Raw genomic sequence first — 19,460 nt, 5'->3', positions numbered from 1 at the left:
TTCTGTTTATTTTCATCCTATTGTTCCCTATTGTATTGAGGCAATTAATAAATTAGCTTAAAGTGATAAAAAAAGAATAGTATGGGAGCAAGTTACACAGGTATCACTGTGGAAATGTCACCTGTGTTTATCCAGAAGATAGTAGTACAGAGCCTCCCACCTCATTGCCGTTCTAGAAAAATATGACTGAGAAATCTGTCATAAAAGTTGCCAAAGTGGAGACAGCAGATATAGCTTTGTGGTGAGACACTTGCCTAGCATGTGCAAATGTGTGAGGCTCTGGGTTTAATCCTCGGTGCTGAAAGGAGAAAGGAGAGAGCAGAAAACACTACAGTGGGTAATGGGGGGCTGTTTGCCAAATGGTCAACACACTGTCAGTTTTAAGAGGCATACATTGAAGAGAGGTGATACAGAACATGGTCACTGCAGCTCCCAATAATGGACTGCATAGTTGAAATGTTTAATGAGAGTGCATGATAAGTAGCTTGACTGGGTAGTTTCAGAATACAGTTGGGCAGCAAAACACCATATCATGCACCTTAGCTATATCTAAGACTTATGTCAGTGATGACTCAGTTAAGGTGATCACAATTGAGAATGTCAAAGTGAAGAGATGAATAGTTTGAGATTGAACCAGGCAATAGTCTTTCATTATCACCCATAAAATGGTGGCAGGCTCTCTGCAATAACAGTTCAGGTTCTGTGTGAGTAAAGTTAAGGGCTTGAAGGCTGAAAATTGTCCATCCACTTCAACTGCTCCATCCAGAGATACAGGGACAGCACAGAGAGAACAAAGATGTTCTTGTCTCATCTTGTGTAGCTCGCAGAAAAACAAAAAATATAAAAACTAGTTCTTTATGGAATGTGTATCACAAAGGAGGCTTGATAGATGTACTTTGAAACATTTTCAATATATCTTCATGTTTGGATTAGCATCTGTTTCCAGAATAAAAGTGCTGCATTTTAGCTACAAGTGGCTGCATAGACATTTCAGCTTGGAACCTCCTATAAGTCTGACAGAAATTCTCAAATCTCATTGAGGACAAACTTCAACCATTGGCCAGGCATGGACACCAAGTGGGTTTGAAACAGGCAGGTCCTATGGTTGTTTTCTAATAGGATGGAACAGCTACATCACTGAGTAACAAAGTCTTGTGACTTGGGAAGCCACTAGCAACAAGGATAGCTCTGGGTATACCATCCTCCTATAAGAGAAACCATTGCTAACTCGAATGCAGAATACTATGTACTTCAAAAAAAGTAAGGTCTTCCACTGTCTCCAATTCTTATAACTACACATAGAATCTTGGACAAACAAGAAATCTGCAAATCTCTGCCAGGCCACGGAGTTACTCGACTCCTAACCATGCCAGGAGATATTAATTAAGGATGCAGATTTCAGTTTGAACTCAATGCGGCTATTGTGTCTAGGCTTCAAGGAATAAGAATGCTTGGGCCTTTGCCCCTAACATAACTCATGGTTATAAGATTTTATTTTGCTCTTAAGATATGGCCTCACAATGTAGTCCTGGCCAGCTTAGAACTTGCTATTGAGACCAATATGGCCTTGAATTCACAAGATCTATCTACTTCTGCCTTCAGAGTCCTGGGGTTAAAGACACAAGCCACCTTGTGAAGTCATGGTTATTAAAACAAATTTCCTGTCACTTTTAAAGTTATATTAAAGCTTGATATGATGAGATGATTTATTTGTACTTTTCTTTGTGGTGCATGATTTTAAAAAACAAACAAAGAAACAAACAAATGAACAACCTTAAGGCACATAGCATGCTGTGGTTCTTATACATACAGCCTTTTCTAAGAAGCCTCTTGTTCCTTTCCTTTCACTGTCTCTTCTTCCTCCTTCTCCTCCCCTAGCCCTGCTTCTTCTTTTCTTCTTCCCCATCTTCCTCCTCCTTCTCCCTACCCCCAATTTTGGTAACTTTGTATATCCTGAGAAAATCGTGCAGAACATTCACAGACACTTTCCAAGCTACACTGGTGCCTTCTTCATGGAATCCGTTGTCCTTGCTGCAGATTAGCTCCTTCCTATCTTCTGTGCTGACCCTCCTTCTCACTTCTGCCCTTAGGAACCTGGATCTTGTACTTGGTTAGTTCTGCTTGCTCCTATGTCATCAAGATGGTCCTTCCAACTGCATCATTTTATTGGAGGACCATCATCTTTCCACTGGCATCTCTCAACTCATTATAATGGGTGTTTAGAAGCTGGAAGGGATGAGCATTATTAGAGTGCGAAGGATATTAGTTTCCAAGGATGGTCTTGATCAAGTTTCATAGCCAAGTGACTGTGTTAGTTACTTCTTCATTGCTGTGCCTGAATTCCTGACATAAGCAACTTAAGGGTTAAAAGGTTTATTTTGTTGCAAGGTTTCACAGACTCACAGTTCACTACTGTGAGAGAAAGGAATCCCAGAGACTTGGTCTGTGTGTGTGTGTGTGTGTGTGGGGGGGGTGATAAGGGCAAAGAATCCAGCATGGACCTTAGCTAAGCATAGCCTACAAAGACCTGCTTCTAGTGACATACTTCCTAGCAGGCATGCCCCATCTCCTAAAGTAACAATAGCCTTCTAAGTGTAGCAGTGACTGGAGTAAAACACAGGCCAGTGGGAGGGCATTTCAGAGTCAAACTAGAACCATGCCTTGTGGAAAGCTGTTGGGCCATGACAAGGAAGTAAGCTCAGACAGGAATCTAATTTTAGGCTAGAACAAAAAAGTAGACTTCAGGCAAGAATGTGACTTTGGGCTAGGACAGGGAAGTAGGCTCAGGTATCTTGGTCATCCTGATAAGCCCTTAGAAACAGTGATCACGGGACTTTGTTCATCGCCTTGCTTGTTCCTTGATGATTTGTGTTTACTGTACTGCTTGACTTTATTACTTGCATGTAATTAAAATGGTATAAAAGCAGATTAGAAAAAAATAAACCTGCCTCAGCCTCAGGACTGGCTGGGGTCATGCTACAATGTTGTCTAATTTTTTTTCTTTTTAATCCTTGCTCCTGCACTGGAGAACCTGTGGACGGACTGAGCGAGCTTGGTCAGTGACTTAAAACATTGGAAATAGTGTTGTCTCATCCATCTGGAAGGTCCAAATGCACAGTATCATGTGGCAATGCTCTCATCAACCCACAAGAAACCCTTCCGCATATTCTAGCTTATGGTAGTGTGCTGGCACTCTCCGGCATCCCTTTGCTTACAGACTCATTCACGCCTATGATCACACAGTTTTTGTCTTTCTTCAATCTGTAGGGGTACCGATCCAGCTACAGCACAGGCCACATGCATCCAATGTGACCTCCTCCAAATTCACTCTATCTACAAGAACTCTACTTTCAAATATGTTCATAGTCTGAGGTGCTTGGTGTTATATTTCAACACACCTTTGAAAAGAAACACAATTTAGTCTCTAACAGGACAACACAAAACAACTGTCTTGGAGAGAAAATCAAGTAAGGTGGATGAGTTCAGCTTTGAGGGACATCTTTAAGTGAGGTCCCTGGCCACTTGATTGCCTTAGTCCTTGTCAGAACAAAGATGTTTGATTGTGTCTGTTAAGTTTCAGTTTTTGTTTGAAGCTAATTAGCTTAATTCTATTTCAGCCATTGAACAAAATATCTCTCCTCTCATCAGCAGATGGCTATCTCAGGAACATACACCTCTTCCTGTGGAATCTACTTTTTGCTTTTAGAGTGGAAGATTGACACATGACTGCGAGTTGCTTATTTTAAATGCTCACATTCTTACAGTCACAGAGAAGAGCTTTTGTTATATAATAAAACAAGACTGCCGTATAAGGCACTCTTAAGCCAGATGCATGGCCTCCTTTTCAGAGCCATCATGACTGAAAAATGAAGTTAGTCCCTAGAAACCACACCAAAAACATGTCTTTCCTTTCTGGTGAGATATTTAAAGACAACACCTGTGAAAACATGAGTTTCTTAGCTATGTTTATGAGTGCCAGCGTTTTGCTCTTGACTCAGGAGAGCTAAGCAGGGAAGGGAAAGGACAGGCTAGTTCACCTGCACAGAATGAGGAGAGGGGGCCTTGCCCTACGTTACAGAGAAAAAGCCCTGGAGACATAATCTGGACTCAGTTTTTCCAGTCCTTGCCTCCAACCTGTCTGCAACCCTTAGCTTCCCATGCACATGGCTCCCTTAGGCCTCTTATGCCTCATAGTCTCCTATGTGTCCCCCAGCACCTCTGCCTACTGGAATGGGATCAAATCCAAGGTCTTCAAATTGCTTGTTTTTATAATCCTCATGCTACATGGACAAGGGTTAGACTGATGATGGCCATTCATCCAGTTGATTTATATGGGACCTAAAAAAATATCATTTGTTTAAGCCATTCGTTCTCCTACCCACAAATATTTATCAAGCCCTCATAGTATGTCAGGATGTGTTGTGAATTCTTCAAAATGATGAATATACAAGCAGTGACCTTCTGACTTTGACACAACCGCCAAGCTTCTCTTCTCATAAAAATGATTTAGAGTATGTCAGCCATTCATATTCAGAGATATGCAACCATGGGAATGTAGGAATAAGAAACCAAGGGAAGTCCATGGGCCTTTGAGAAGTGAACTGACATAGAGAATGGACACAGCCAGACGACGTGTTTTGGCAAAGGCCATCACGAGCAGTACCAGGGAGAGAGTTGCACTGTCTGTGGCTATAATACCAACCCAATGCCAAGCCAGCTGCCTTGCAGGCATCCACACAGTATTGTATGCACAAATCTTAAAGATACACTTGGCAAGTAGCAATGTCTTAACACAACTGGGAGACAGCTACTGTTCTCCCTTGCCATTTTTCAGCAAAGGAGAGATGGGCATGGGGACCAAGGTCATGAGTGGGAATCTACTCTAGGGAGTGGCCCAGGTCGATGATCAAGAATGATTGCTAGAACTGTCATGGGCAGCTAGGAAGAGTGACAGCAGCCAGAATCAAATACTCAGAGTTGTGCCTTGGCTAACAGAGTGGCAGCCTTGAGCTGACACAGGTACATATTTCAAGTAAATCTCCAACAAGCTGAAGAACCTGGACTGGGTGTAATGAGCTTAATCCCACTGCACTGCTAGGGCCAGGCCTTCATGGAAGCACTGTAGAAATGTCAGCTCACATAGGCCTCAGCGTTGCCTCAGGTACAGCCATTCCCTCATTTGCAGAACAGGGGACTGAGGCTCTGTGAGGGGAAGAAAGGCGAAAGAAGTTCTGCAGCTAGTAAGGAGTCTGGCTGGTGCAAAGTCAGACAGCGTGATCTGAGGTCTGTGATTTGAGTCGCAGTGCTGAGTAGTTTAAAAGCATGGAGGTCAGAACAATCAGACACCTCCATGGATTGCAAATTCGATCATCAATAGGAGGAGAGGACCTCGGCCCTATGAAGGTTCTGTGCCCCAGTGTAGGGGAATGCGAGGGCCAGAAAGTGGGAGAGGGCGGGGTGGCAGGCATGGGGAAGTGGCATGGGAAGGCAACAGGGGTTTGTTTTTGTTGTTTTTGTTTGTTTCTTTGTTTTTTGGAGGGGAAACTGGGAATGGAGAAATTTACATGTAAATAAAGAAAATATCTAATAAAAGAAAAAAAAAAGTAAAAAAAAAAAAGCATGGAGGTCTGCCTTGGAGGTTTCATTGGTCACATGATAAGCAACTCTTGCCTGCTGTGTGGGTCCTTGCTCATGATACTGGAAATGAAGTAGTGAACACCACATCTAGTAGGGTGTTCACTGATAAGAGGGAATATACAAGCTAGTAGAAAACAACAATCAATGCACAATGAGATATTAGTATTGAGCTGTTCAATTTGGTGGCCAGTGTGACTTAGGAAAACTAATGTATTATTATTATTGATGATGATGACATTGTTTTTTCATCATCTTTTGGGGAAAATCCCTTGTGCATTTGAAAGTACTGGGCCCGAATACTTTCTATTTAAATTGTAAATTGTATGGATTCAAAATACAGTTAAATCATTTTTGCCTGAATCATTAGTGTCCCTAGTGAGACTGTGCTGTCAGCTTGTTACAGCCAGATTTCAAAGATTTCAAAAGAAAAGAATGAAAACAGTTCACTAATGACTTATGTTGCCTGAGTGCTGACTTTATATCAGCTTGGATATATATATATGATGGGCTAAATTAAAAGGAGTGGTTAGTATTGGCACTTTCTGTTGGTGTTGTTAAGGTGACTTTGTGATGATCACCTTTATGTCAGCTTAACAAAAGCTAGAGTCCTTTGGGAAGAGGGAAGCTCAATTGAATAATGTTTCCAAGATTTGCCTGTAGGGAAGTCTGTTGTGCATTTTTGGGAGGGATGGCTGATGTGGGGGTGCCCAGATCACTGTGGGTGGTGCCATTCCTGGCTTGGAGTCCTGGGTGCTGGACGAAAGCAGGCTAATCAGGCCATGAGGTTTCTGCTTGGCCTGAGCTCCTTGGATAGTGAACTACAACATGTGAGATGAGGCAAGTCCTTTCTTCCCCAGGTTGCTTTTAGTCTTGGTATTTTATCACAGCGATAAAAACCTAAGAATGTTGAGAAACTTTAAAATATTCTTTCTTGGTGCTGGCAACAGTGAACAGATAAAATTTGCATTGTGTTCTGCTTAGAAAGTATTCTCTCTTGGGTGTGATGAGCAGAATAGAATAGGGTGACAAAATGCACAGAGCTGGGTAGCTAATTTATTTCAATTGAACTTGATTATAGCTAGACTGCTAAGCAGGAGATCCATCCTTTTGGCAGATTTTTCTGGTATACAACACAATATTGTCATTTACTGGCAAAATGTGGTACAGTCAATTTCTGGAATGCATTCATCTTGTGCAACTGTAACTTTATAGCATTTGATTTTCAATGAATGGAACAATGAGCCAGAAAAGCACAACAGCTGAATGTTAGTGGCTAGACCACCAGGGAGCATGGGATGGCTACTTTAGGTCTGTGCAACTGGATGGTAATTGGAGAACATTACTCAGATGAAAGAACTCTTTCAGGAAATGCTCCACGCAGGAGCCAAAGTACCTTTCATTTGGGATCTAAGGGAAGAAGGGTGGATTGGGTGGCATAGACAGGCAAACAAGGCAGAACTCACTATGAGATGCCAGATGTAAATGCTGGGGCCAGACTCATCAGTCGTGGAGGTTACAACAAAGAGGGTAGAATACTTTTAAAAATGTGTTGGGAAGTCCTTGGAGGGTTTCTCAATGGGCTAGTCTTATGAGCTGATGTCCAGAGAAGAAAGAGAGCCCTGTGGACACGAATAGCCAAGCCAGAGAAGACCCCAAAGCTCTTGAGTTACAGCCTAGCTCTCCTAAGAATTTCTGGCAAAGTTAAAATGGTGGTTGTTTACGCCTTTAATCCCAGAACTAAGGAGGCAGAGGCAGGTGGATCTCTGTGTGTTCATGGCCAGCCTAGTTACAGATTGAGGACAGCCAGGGCTACTCAGAGAGACCTGTCTTGAAACAAACAAACAAACAAACAATACAGAAATAAAATGGGGTAGAGAACCAGGGATGGAAGTGAGATGTTGAGGTCATCCAGGGAGTGTTACCAGAGCAAACACAGTTACATTCCCTCACTTTGGCCAGGAGCAGAGAAGTCTTCATGTTTCAGATGAGAAACACCTTACATATTCAATGGGTGCTTGTTGAATTAAAAATATTGATGGTAACAGTGTTGATTCCAAGACCACATTCTCATGCAAAATCACCTCACATCTGATTCATCCCATTTGGGAACATTTTAGCAGTGGCTTCATGAATGTAGCCAACATCCACTTCCTTGTGGAATCCTGTCCATGCTCACTCTGGACTCAGGGAGAGGCAGGCATCCAGAAGCTACATTCTTTGGTTGTGAGGTTGCTGTAGCTTTTCATGAGATGTTATCTGCTCAGGGTTAGGAGGTATTTATGTTCTATGAATGCGAAGAGTAGATGATGGCAAGGTTATAGGATGAAGTGCAAGTGCAGGCACCAGACAGCCTGGAAACAAACATTGGACTACTTTTATGACGAGGACTCAGGGTATAGAGGAGATATTAAGCTGCTCCAGGGATCAGAGTGTGGTTCTCAAAGGCTGCCCATTCTCCACTGTGTGACCTTGGGAAGCCACGTGTTTTCCTGGCCCTTTGTTAGAAACTAAGGGTAAACTAGGTTTTCATGGCCATAAGGATTTTAGATGCGTCCTGCTTTCTGCCCTTGGGTTACTTGTGAGAATAAAAGAATGTCCATTTATTTCATCATTTTCCTCCTTGGAATATTGAATTGCCACATCATTTCTGTCTGTCTGCAGTCTATGTGTTCTGGGCAATTTATATCTTATTTGACCAAGTCTTTGCAACCCAACATCAAAAATTAATCATAGAAAATTTATTATTGCTGTAAAGTAGGTTTAACTTTATATTCCACACTGGGTACCAGGCTAAACATACTTAACTGGTGCCTGGTACAATGAAATATTGTCTTAGTATTCAGAGGAATAAGTAGATATTTTAGAGCATAATTATCAAGAAGGAAAGGGGTCACTAACCAAGTCAAAGCTTTATCATTTACATAGGTCATTTAGATGTTATAATAAAAGCAAAAGATAATAATGAACTTTGAGTAACTTTACCATGAGTTATTTTTTTCTGCACAATGTTATCTTTGTGTGTTAAAGGAAGGTTCAGGAAGTCAGATGATCAAGTTAAGATTTCAGAACCTGTGGTAGGAAAATGATTCCAAGACTGGCATGTCCAAGTGCTGTAATATTGCTATGCTCTCTTGTGAAAACGTGAAGATGCCAGGTTGGAGGTGCAGATAGGATTGACATATGAATTCCCAGTGACTGCTTAGACAGAATTTTATAATACGTTCCACTGTCTCCCACCAGGATCAACCAAGGACTCCTCTCAAGTAATTTTCTCTTTAATTTTCCCCCTTTTCTCAGGCAGATTAAGCACTCAGTGTTTGCTTGCAAGTAAATAAATACTGCACTTGCTCTTTTTTCTCACAAATTTTCTTTCAATGACTTACTGTCATCTTTGCTTTTCTTCATATTTAAGGTGGTGCTGTCAGATTTCAAAAACCCATAGAGCCACAGTGAATAACAGTCATGAGTTTTATTCTAAGTTAAGGAAGCATGCTGATGGATATTCTGAAAGTCATAATAAAGGTGACATTTCCTTTAATTTAATTTAATTTTTTATAGGGGGAGAGGGACATGTCACTGTGTATGTGTGAAAGTCTCAGGATAACTCAAAAGAGTCAATTTTCTCCTTCCAGTATCCGGATTCAAGAGGTCGAGCTAAGATCATCAGGCCTGATGGCAGGTGGCTTTACTTAACTGAGCCATCTCAACAGCCCCAAAATTAACATTTCTTGTAGACAGGGTAGCTGCTGTAAAGCATTGGTGAAGTGACTAATCCTCAAGCTTTGAAATATGGAGCATCAATGGAGAGTCAAATGAGTTCTAGCTTCCAGCATGGCTACTGTTAAACCATCGCAGAAACCATTTGGACGACTGTTGGCTCACCTCTATTACAACTGCAGGAATAGTGCATTATTAGAAAATGGAATACTTTGAATGTGGTATCCAGAGCTATGAATTCTGTTTTGATTTCAACATATTTTATTGAGGACTGACATGAGAACCAGAAAGCATGTTCAAATGATTCCACATAAAGGCCATGTTAAGAATAGCTTGCCAAGTTCCTCCATCATGCAGTATGTATATCCCTAGCCTCTCTTGCCAGATCTATCAGCTTACATTTTTCTGTCCTGATCTCACTTTATCATAGACCCTCAATCTTATCTTTCTTAATTATGTTTTTACAAGTGTTCTGTACTTGTTGAAACATAATAATCTTTAACAAATAAAATATGACCTTATTTGTAGAAAAATGTGTTCATTACATGGTAAATAATGTTTCATTTGGGGAAAAAAAAATCTTTGACTTCAAGATCTGCTTGTAGTCTTAGTTTCCTGGATTAGCATTCTGGCAACTACAAACATTCAATAAGAGTCAAAAGCTGATGAATTATCAACACTCCAGGACAAGGTCTCCTCTTGTGCTGTTACAAGGCTGAAGAGATAAGGTATATGATACACTTAAGGACTATGGACTGTATTTGCCACATAGAATGACACACAGACAGTATTTGTATATCTCTATGTACACACATGTTATCAGACTTTTCCTGAAAAATGAGAAAAAGCAAGAAGAGTCAAGAGAACAGAAAAGAAGAGATTTATAAAATGAAATTTTCCCTGGAGCAGAGACAGCCTTAAGAAATGGCCAATGGAAGATACCCCATGACTGGAGAGGAGAGTCAGTCACTGATGAGAGGCCAGAGCTGCTTTGGGAATTAACAAATGAGGAGGGTGGTGAAAGGACCATCTGCACCACCATTGCCCTGAAGTCGCCACCATAGGAATTGACAGGCAGTCGCAAAGAGATAAGCAAACAGGGGAAAAAACCAAACAAAGCCCACCAGACTGCAGAAGTCCCAGATGGCTGACTCTCAGACTACCCATCCCAACTGTGATCCATTTCTTACCAATGTATTTGTGTTTGCTGGAGGCACAGCAAGCAGAGAAACTTTTTTTTTTTTCAAGAAAAATTTTGCATTAAATACAACATTCTGAATGTTTTACTTAATGGCAGAAGAGCAGCCCAGAATGTTTCTGTGTAGGCTGGAACAGCAAAGCTCAAACCACAGTTAGGACCATGCTGTCTTGTGTGATCTAGAGACACCTAGGAGAATATCATAGCTGATCCCCATATCTACCAGCCATGATCTAGAGACACCTAGGAGAATATCATAGCTGATCCCCATATCTATCAGCCATGTGGAACGTAAAGTGCAAGCTGACTTAGTTTCCCCCACTTCTGGCAGTTTGTCTTACTGACCCATTGCTCACACACAGGGAGAATCTCATATTTACCTGGTGACATTCTCTCCTTTCGACCTTTAGTTTTGCTTCTTTGATGATTTTTGCAACTCTGAAAAACTGAAACGTCTATATACTTTAGCAGCTCTCTTAATTACTTCTTGTCTACAATTTAGTAAGTAAGACTGATTGCTTTGCTCCTTTTCACTTCATGCTGCCATTTTTGCTGTCCACACACTATACCGAGTACCATAATCACAGGCAGCTCTCCTATATGTCTAGAGGATGATTCTGAAAAAAAAAAAAAAGAACAGTGCTTATGCTATCACAAACACTTGCATTCTGAAGAGTTCTTCTGGAACATAAGAGATTACTGATGGCTTTATAAAGGGGAATGAGAAAGAAACACTCAATTGAACAATATGATCGGAGGCTGCTTGCCTTGAGACACACTACTCTTCTCCGACCCCAAGCCATTCATTGAAGCTTTTAACAGGTCTGTGTCTAGCACTTGCGACAGTATATTACCACAGCTTTATAGCTCTGAGTCTCTGGAAAATGAAGGGTGTCTTTAAATGGCCATCATGCTTATTTTAAAGAGAAGATTTTATGACCAAATTATGTTTAGCCTTAAGAGAGCAGATTTACTACTTCTAGCTTTGACAGTACGTAAGAAGACTCCACATAGGTTATGAAAATGTCAAAGAACACCACTGAAATATCCTGGTGGAGTTTTCCCAAATGCTTGCTCTCTAAGTACTGTTTTAGGCATGGCTAGAGTTTCGCTGCCTCCTGGCAGTCACCCAGAAATGGCAGAGAGAGCGAGCTATTGAGTTCTGTGGGAAAACAGAGTACTTTTCCTTCATGTCTCCAACTAGAAGTCCTCAGGTTCTGAGTCAATGTGATGTCTTTCAAAGCCACTGGGACTCTACTCTGAGTAGTACCTAGAGTAAACAAGGGAACACCCAGAGACAATTTTCTTTGTTAAAGAAAGGTTTTTGTATATTCATATGTTTAATACACTGTTATCCTCAGATTGTCTTTGGATAGTCATGTACGTCTGAATAAAAGGGGTCCCAAGGTCTGGGGATATAAATCTGTATACAGATTTCCTCAGCTCAATTCTGGTTATCATCTCAGAAGCACAAACAATAATAACAACAACAAAACTGATCACATGACACATATGAGCACAGTTATGAGTCAATACCTTGGTGGCATACCAGATCAATCACTAAGCTGCCAGAAAAGATACATTTTGGGAAAAAGATGTTGGAAACTTTATGGAATTTATAAGAAGATGAGAAAACAAATCCTAGGAAAATGGAGTAGACACAGAAGGTTCATGGCTATGGGAATGCCCTGGGAACAGAAGAGAAAACACAGGCCATTCTTACGTGGGAGAAAGGCAAGGGAGCCTGCTCGCTACAGATGATCACACAGTGCGTGCTCTTCCAGTTCCAGGTCTTCTATGAAACACTTCTTAAACTAATCTCTTCATATGAATTAGGTAAGAAGCCAACCTCATCTGAGCAGGCTAAAAATAGAGATTCCAACAGATAATAGACCCTTACATCTAGTATAAGGTCAAGGACAGGCAAGTTGGCTAGAAGTGGAGGAATGTTCATTGATGTCAGCATAAGGCCTCTAGGCCCATTCTGTGATAGGGAGTCTAGTCTGATGTAAGAGGAAAATGGAAAGACCTATAATTTTTAAAGAGCAGGAAGCTATCCCAAGGCACTCTGTTCATATTCCCATTACAAAAGCTTATTCATATAACTCTTCATGTTCATAAAGAGGCTGGGAACTTTTGTTTCTAACTGGGAAGCCACATTCCAGGGGAGAATAGGAGAATAAGTGGAGTCCAGAGAGGATTTCTGAGAGTAGATGAGCATGTGTCTATTGCTGAGTCCTATCCTTATTGGACAGCTATATTTGATACATACAAACCTTAAAAACAAAGCAAGTTCTTTCATAGGTAGAAAAGTGCATTTGTTTGGATAAAAGACCTAATATATTATTCCCAAGTTGTACTTAAACAGTTTAATACATAGAACAGAATTTCAACCCAAGCTGTATATTGCTGGTCAACACATGCCTGGACCAATTCAGAATCACTGTATCCTTTCTCCAGGGTTGGGGAATATCAGCTGCTCAAGGCTGTGATGGCTTAATGTCTGTGGCTGTATGGGAGGAAATTTCTTGTATCTCTATAGAGCTACCTGGTCAGAGTTCCAAGGTCCTGCATACAACCAGTGACAGGGAAGCTCTCCAGTTCTTCTTAAGCCCACATTCTCTAAGACCAGTTGTCTACACCATAGCCGTCTGTTGTAACCCTGTTCTTAGTGGACTTTTCCCTGCTCCCCGCTCTGCCTCCTCGCTTCCTCCCAGATGGTTCGGCAGAGCTCGCCTACTAGTCTTTTATGCCCCAATTCCTGTATCAGAGCCAATATTGCCTCCATAATCCACTCAGGCCCTGCTGAGATACATATTAAGGGAGATTTTATGAGAATTCGATCAATCATAATGAGCTATCAAACAATTTTAGTGTGGTCATGGTGATTTTGTAGCAATATTTAAGCATATTTAAGACCTTTGTTTTAGGTTAGACTATATATTTATTTCTTTTAAACTTTTCTTACATTTATTTAGTTTGTCTATCTGTGTATATGTACATATTCATTAAATTTACTTAAGTTTAAATTTATTATTTTTAATTATTTTACATTTATTTGATGTGTATGAGTATATATCAGTGTACATGTGTGTGTAGGAGTGGTAGCCAGAGAGCAACCACTTGGCACTGGTTCTTTGCCTGTAACACAAGGGTCCTCTGGATCAAACTCCATTAGTCATTGAGCCTTCCTGAAATCTAGAATATAATTTAAAGATAGTCTTTGAGAACAAATTGGGAGATTACATTAAAATTACATTTAAAACCATAACATAGGAATATTTATCTAAATCCCTAGCACATGTCCCTAAGGTAGTACTTGCTTCCTCACCATACTCCATGAAGCTGTTGTCCTAGCACATGACCCTAAGGTAGTACTTGGTTCCTCACCATACTCCATGAAGCTGTTGTCCTAGCATATGGCCCTAAGGTAGTACTTGCTTCCTCACCATTCTCCATGAAGCTGTTGTCTAGGGGAAGAATGTTGTGACGCTAACACAGAGGAAAGACTGGTATTTCATTAAATATGTAGTGAAGGCCACAGAAACTGTTCTGAATGCAACTGAAGGACAAATAACCTTGGATTATCCAAAAATGAAGTGAAAAATCATGTGGTGCTCTTGCCTCCATAATGCACTAATCAGAACACGTATTGTACCAAGTGGTTATATGAAATCTTTCCTTGAGATTCATAATAAAGTAATGAGATTGCCATGAGTTAATCTTACAGATATGTCAGAAAAGGCAGTTTTCTTCAGATTACCTTCCTATTACATGATGTTAAGCATTCCCATCATGTCTATTCTGGTGAGGGAAAAATGGATCTTACAGCTTCTGTGCTCTAGAGCTACCAAGAGAAAATAATCTTTCGGCACTTAAAAAGAATTATGCATCTGTTAAACAGATGTTCAATACTATCTATTCTCAACCCAGTAAACAGATGCTTATTATATTTAGCTACCATATTATGGGAACCCTAGGAGAAAAACATTCCAAATAATGAATACAAAATGTGACTAAACTTTTGTTAGTGCATAATTAATGTTAAATTCCAGCCGTCTTAGAATGCTATGGAACTGAAAGACATCACAAGTCATCACAATTGTCCAGTGAGCTAAATTTTGAACGAACACATCTGGCTTGTTACTTGGAATGAATTCAGGTAGATTGCTGTTTTGTTTTTTTTGTATATGAGAAACAGTCTCACAAAGAAGAATGATAAACAACAAAAAGTTTTTAATTTGTTTCTGAAGTATTAATCATGAGGTTACAAATTTTCAAACATGTTGATTCTAAAACCATATCTTACTACAATCCAAATGTAAATAAATGGTCACACGATTGCTATTTGCTTGGTCATAAAGATTATTTTCTAAATTTGAGATTGCAGTTGCCTTGCCTTCTATGTGGCCCCTGAGTGTGCTTGATTTTTTTTTTTTTAAATTTCTCCTGAACAACTTCTGAATACACTTAGCTCTGGTCTGTGTATAAAGCATTCTCACCATATGAAAGGGTTCACCTCCAACTAGATGATCTGAGATGAGATATGAGTGAGCCACTTTGATTCTGAATATACTGATGGGTCCAAAAGTCAATGGCCTTATGAGAATGCAGGGCCTGATTAGAGGATGTAGGTATCTAGAAGCATACTTTTGAAGGTCATCTTGTCTCTGACTGCTTCTTCTGTCTGTGGATGCATTTGGGTGAGAATCTCTGCCCCGCCTCACTCCCCTCTAAAATACCGCTCCTTATTATGAACCACAGCAATGGGGCAAAGGAGGCATGGACTGAAATAGCCAGACCTCAAGACAAATCTCTCCTTCTAAACATTTTCAGTTTAATTAGTTTCTTTTGTATTATTGATGTTGATTGAGACAGTATCTCCTCATGGAGCCCAAGCTGATCTCAAACTCACCATGCCTACTTTGATCTTCTTTCCAAGTGCTGGGAGAGAATGTATCATTACCCTACATAAGTAATGCTAAAATATATTTTTATTAAATTCTATTTAGTATGTGCATGCACACATACCTGCATGTATATCTGAAGGCAGGTCTCCTACATGATTCTAGATCTTGTCAGATCAATATTAACCATCACAGTACCTGGCTTCTTCATAGACAATGGTTTGTAAGGGACTGCAGCTAGACTTAGGCTACTATAGACATAGAAGAGTTAGCAATTTGTCTGCTAGGTGTAAGTCTTAAATTCATCTGGATCTCTGTGGATACTTACTATGGATAACTCTCTTCTGATAGACAAAGAGAGCTTAGTGTGTCCCAGTTCCTGATCTCAGAGATTATATATGTTTAGTCCTTATGGTGTAGGCATTTGGTCTGATTCAACAGTAATCTCAATTTGATTATTTTCCATCCCTCTGTGTTAAATGGAGGCTATAATACTCTAATTAAGTTCTGACTTTTCTTGTGGTATAATATAAGATGGATAAGAGACACTTCCAAGACTTCTGGGGAGATGACTCTAAAAATAAACCGGAAGCATTGTTTTTATAAAAGAATTAGGCACTGAATAAATTAATTTAAACCACATTACTGAGCAAGCCAGTGAAAACTTTGCCTCTGTCATCTGGTACAATTCTTAGACTTTCTGTCTTCTGTCTTACTGTGTGTTCTTGGAAGAAAAACCTCTTCCTATATATTCATTTTATGGGGAAATTACATCAGTTCCATTTTATAAATGTACTAAGGGGGGTCTAAAATGTCCTGAGGGCTGGGTGGGTGTCTAGTTTTCCTTGCTTACATGTGCCTTGCCCCTTGTAGGGGAGAGGGCATTCCTGATGACTTAAACTGCTGCTATATGTTTCAAAGACTGACCTAGGGTAGGATTTTCTTCTTCACTCACAGACTTTGTATGCACTCTCAATATTGGGATGGGTTCTAGGATGCTGGCAAAAACAAGCTGTGGGCATTTTTTGATCTCAACTGCTTCAAATTTTGGCTTTTTAAAAATCAGTTTCCCTTTCAATACTGAGCATTTATGTAGGAAACTTCATTATTTGTCAAGTCATTAGCACTAGTGGTCATTAACATGGCTGGTTAGATTTCACTGGCCTTTGCAAGCAATGCCTGTTAGGATCAATGGGGGGAAAATGGAGAGAATCGTATAAGGGAAAAAACAAGAAAAGAAACAAAAGCAAATGGGATTTCCACTTCTATGAGTTCCATGTATGCTTCAGAGTGGCATGTATTCTAGAGCTCTTGGTTGTCATCCACCCTAACTCATGACTGTGACTGGGAAGAAAATAGAAGTAGTGTAGATAATCCTGAGTCTCCTGTCAGATCTAGAAAGACAGTGTTTCTGGCTATTATAAATAAGGCTGCTATGAACATGGTGGAGCAAGTGCCCTTATTACAAGTTGGAGCATCTTCTGGGTATATGCCAAGGAGTGGTATAGCTGGGTCCTCTGGTAGAATTATGCCCAATTTCCAGAGGAACTGCCAAACTGATTTCTAGAGTGGTTATACCAGCTTGCAATCCCATCAGCAACGAAGGAGTGTTCCTCTTTTTCCACAACCTCTCCAGCATCTGCTGTCACCTGAGTTTTTTATCCTAGCCATTTTGACTTGTGTGAGGTGGAATCTCAGGGTTGTTTTGATTTGCATTTCCCTGATGACTAAGGATGTTGAAGATTTCTTTAGGTACCTCTCAGCCATTCAGTATTCATCAGTTGAGAATTCTTTGTTTAGCTCTGTACCCCATTTTTAATAGGGTTATTTGTTTCTCTGGAGCCTAACTTCTTGAGTTCTTTGTATACATTGGATATTAGCCCTCTATCAGATATAGGATTGGTAAAGATCTTTTCCCAATTTGTTGGTTGCCAAACCCAGTTGTCTCTCAACAGAGGAGTGGATACAGAAATTGTGGCACATCTACACAATGGAGTACTACTCAGCTATTAAAAACAATGAATTTATGAAATTCTTTGGGAAATCGATGGATCTGGAGAATATTATCCTGAGTGAGGTAACCCAATCACAAAAGAACACACATGGTATGCATTCTCTGATAAGTAATTATTAGCCCAGAAGTATGGAATACTTGAAGTACAATCCACAAACCACAAGAAACTCAAGAAGACAGAAAACCAAAATGTGAATACTACATTTCTTCTTAAAAGGGGGAACAAAATACCCATGGAAGGAGTTACAGAGACTAACTATGGAGCAGAGAATGAAGGAAGGGCACTCCAGCCTGATATAGCTATCTCCTGAGAGGCTCTGCCAGTGCCCAACTAATACAGAAGTGGAGGCTCACAGCCATCCATTGAACTGAGTACAGGGTCCCCAATGAAGGAGTTAGAGAAAGGACCGAAGGAGCTGAAGGGTTTGCAGCCCCTTAGGATGAACATCAATATGAACTAACTAGTACCCTCAGAGCTCCCAGGGACTAAACCACCAACCAAGGAGTACACATGGTGGGACTCATGGCTCTGGCAGCATGTGTATAGTAGAGGATGGCCAAGTCAGTCATCAATGGGAGGAGAGGCCCTTGGTCCTGTGAAGGTTCTATGCCCTAGTGTAGTGGAATGCCAGGGTCAGTAATCGGGAGAGGGTGGGGTAGCGAGCAGGGGGAGAGGGGAGGGAACAGGCATTTGTTTTTATTGTTGGTTTTTGTTTTTGTTTTTGTTTTTGTTTTTTTTTTGAGGGGAAACTGGAAAAGGAGAAATCATATTACATGTAAATAAAGAAAATATCTAATAAAAAATAAAATCACAAAAAAGAGAAAGACGCAGTATATGGTTTAAAACAACAACATTGATAGTTAAAGCAGAGAGTCTCAGGCTCACTCAGAGAATGGTAGCAAAGCCAGTGTTTGTCTCTAATGGATTGAGTCTTGGAGCTGATTTAGCTGGACCAGTGAGAAAGAAGCTAAGGAGTTGGGATTGAAGGTTCCTACTCTCACTTAAATAACAAAACAACAAAACAACATACCCAAAAAACAAATCTAATTTAAACAGGATTAATGTTTCAGTAACTGTTCTATTGCTCTGAAGAGACACCATGACCATGGGAACTCTTATAAAGTAAAGAACTAAATTGGGGATTTGCTTACAGGTTCAGAGATTTGGTCCATTATCATCATGGCAGAGAGCATGGCAGCAAGATATGGTGCTGGAGAAGTAACTGAGAGATAAACCCTGATCTGCAGGAAAAGAGAGAGCAAGTCTGGACCTGGCATACACTTTTATATGTTCAAGCCCCACCCTCAGTGTTACACAAGGCCATATCTCCTAATCCTTTCAAATAGAGCACTCCTCGGTGACTACTCATTCAAATCTATGAGCCTTTGGGGAGATATTCTTATTCAAACCTCCACAATTAACATCCTTAATTTCATTCATGACAAGTAAAATTCTGCCCCAGTTTCTCTATGCAGATAGTTATCAAAAAGCACAATATAATTTTAAGGTAAAATTGTAAATTATTTATTCTTAATATAAACATAAACAATGAATTAATCTGGCAGCTGTATTTCTTTATGTTAGTCCTCAGTAATCACAAAGATAAATCAATATTTATTTAAAGCTGTGCCTCAATAGCTGAGCAATTAAACCGTCTACCTTTACTTTCTATGCTGATCTGGCTACCTCCCAGCCCCATTCTATGATATTTGCATGTTATTATTGATCTGGCTCTTCAGACCCATCTTTCATGTCTCTAAACCCTCCATCCTGCCTACTCTACTGCAAGTGCCTACTCTCCCTCTCCTTCCCTGCTTCCTCTGATTGGTGGATGCCCTGTCTTATTCTACCTAGCCATTGGGTGATCAGCATTTATTGACAAGGCCGAGAATAAATGGTAAGAATTGTTTACACAAACTTGAGAGACCCGAGATTCTTGGTATAAGCATTACAATGCTGTGTCCTTGTTTAAATAAAATAAGAGGG

At 40.2% G+C, this 19,460-nt stretch overlaps 2 long non-coding RNA genes across 2 annotated transcripts in view; one reads left to right on the top strand and one right to left on the bottom strand.

Annotated features, from left to right (window-relative positions):
• LOC116088173 overlaps positions 1-11,157 on the bottom strand; it is a 17,742-nt gene extending 6,585 nt beyond the window's left edge. The window contains exon 1 of the long non-coding RNA XR_004117800.1: positions 10,933-11,157. This is a non-coding gene — a long non-coding RNA (uncharacterized LOC116088173). The remainder of the gene's footprint in view (positions 1-10,932) is intronic.
• A 110-nt stretch (positions 11,158-11,267) lies between these two features.
• LOC116088176 lies at positions 11,268-19,027 on the top strand. The gene is made up of 2 exons (XR_004117804.1): positions 11,268-11,374; positions 18,628-19,027. It is a non-coding gene; the product is annotated as an uncharacterized LOC116088176 (long non-coding RNA).
• The last annotated feature ends 433 nt before the right edge of the window (positions 19,028-19,460 follow it).

Source organism: Mastomys coucha, unplaced genomic scaffold (assembly GCF_008632895.1).
Source record: "Mastomys coucha isolate ucsf_1 unplaced genomic scaffold, UCSF_Mcou_1 pScaffold14, whole genome shotgun sequence".
Lineage (NCBI taxonomy): Eukaryota > Metazoa > Chordata > Mammalia > Rodentia > Muridae > Mastomys > Mastomys coucha.
Note: the sequence above shows the minus strand (reverse complement) of the source record. Positions and strands in the feature narration are given on the sequence as shown.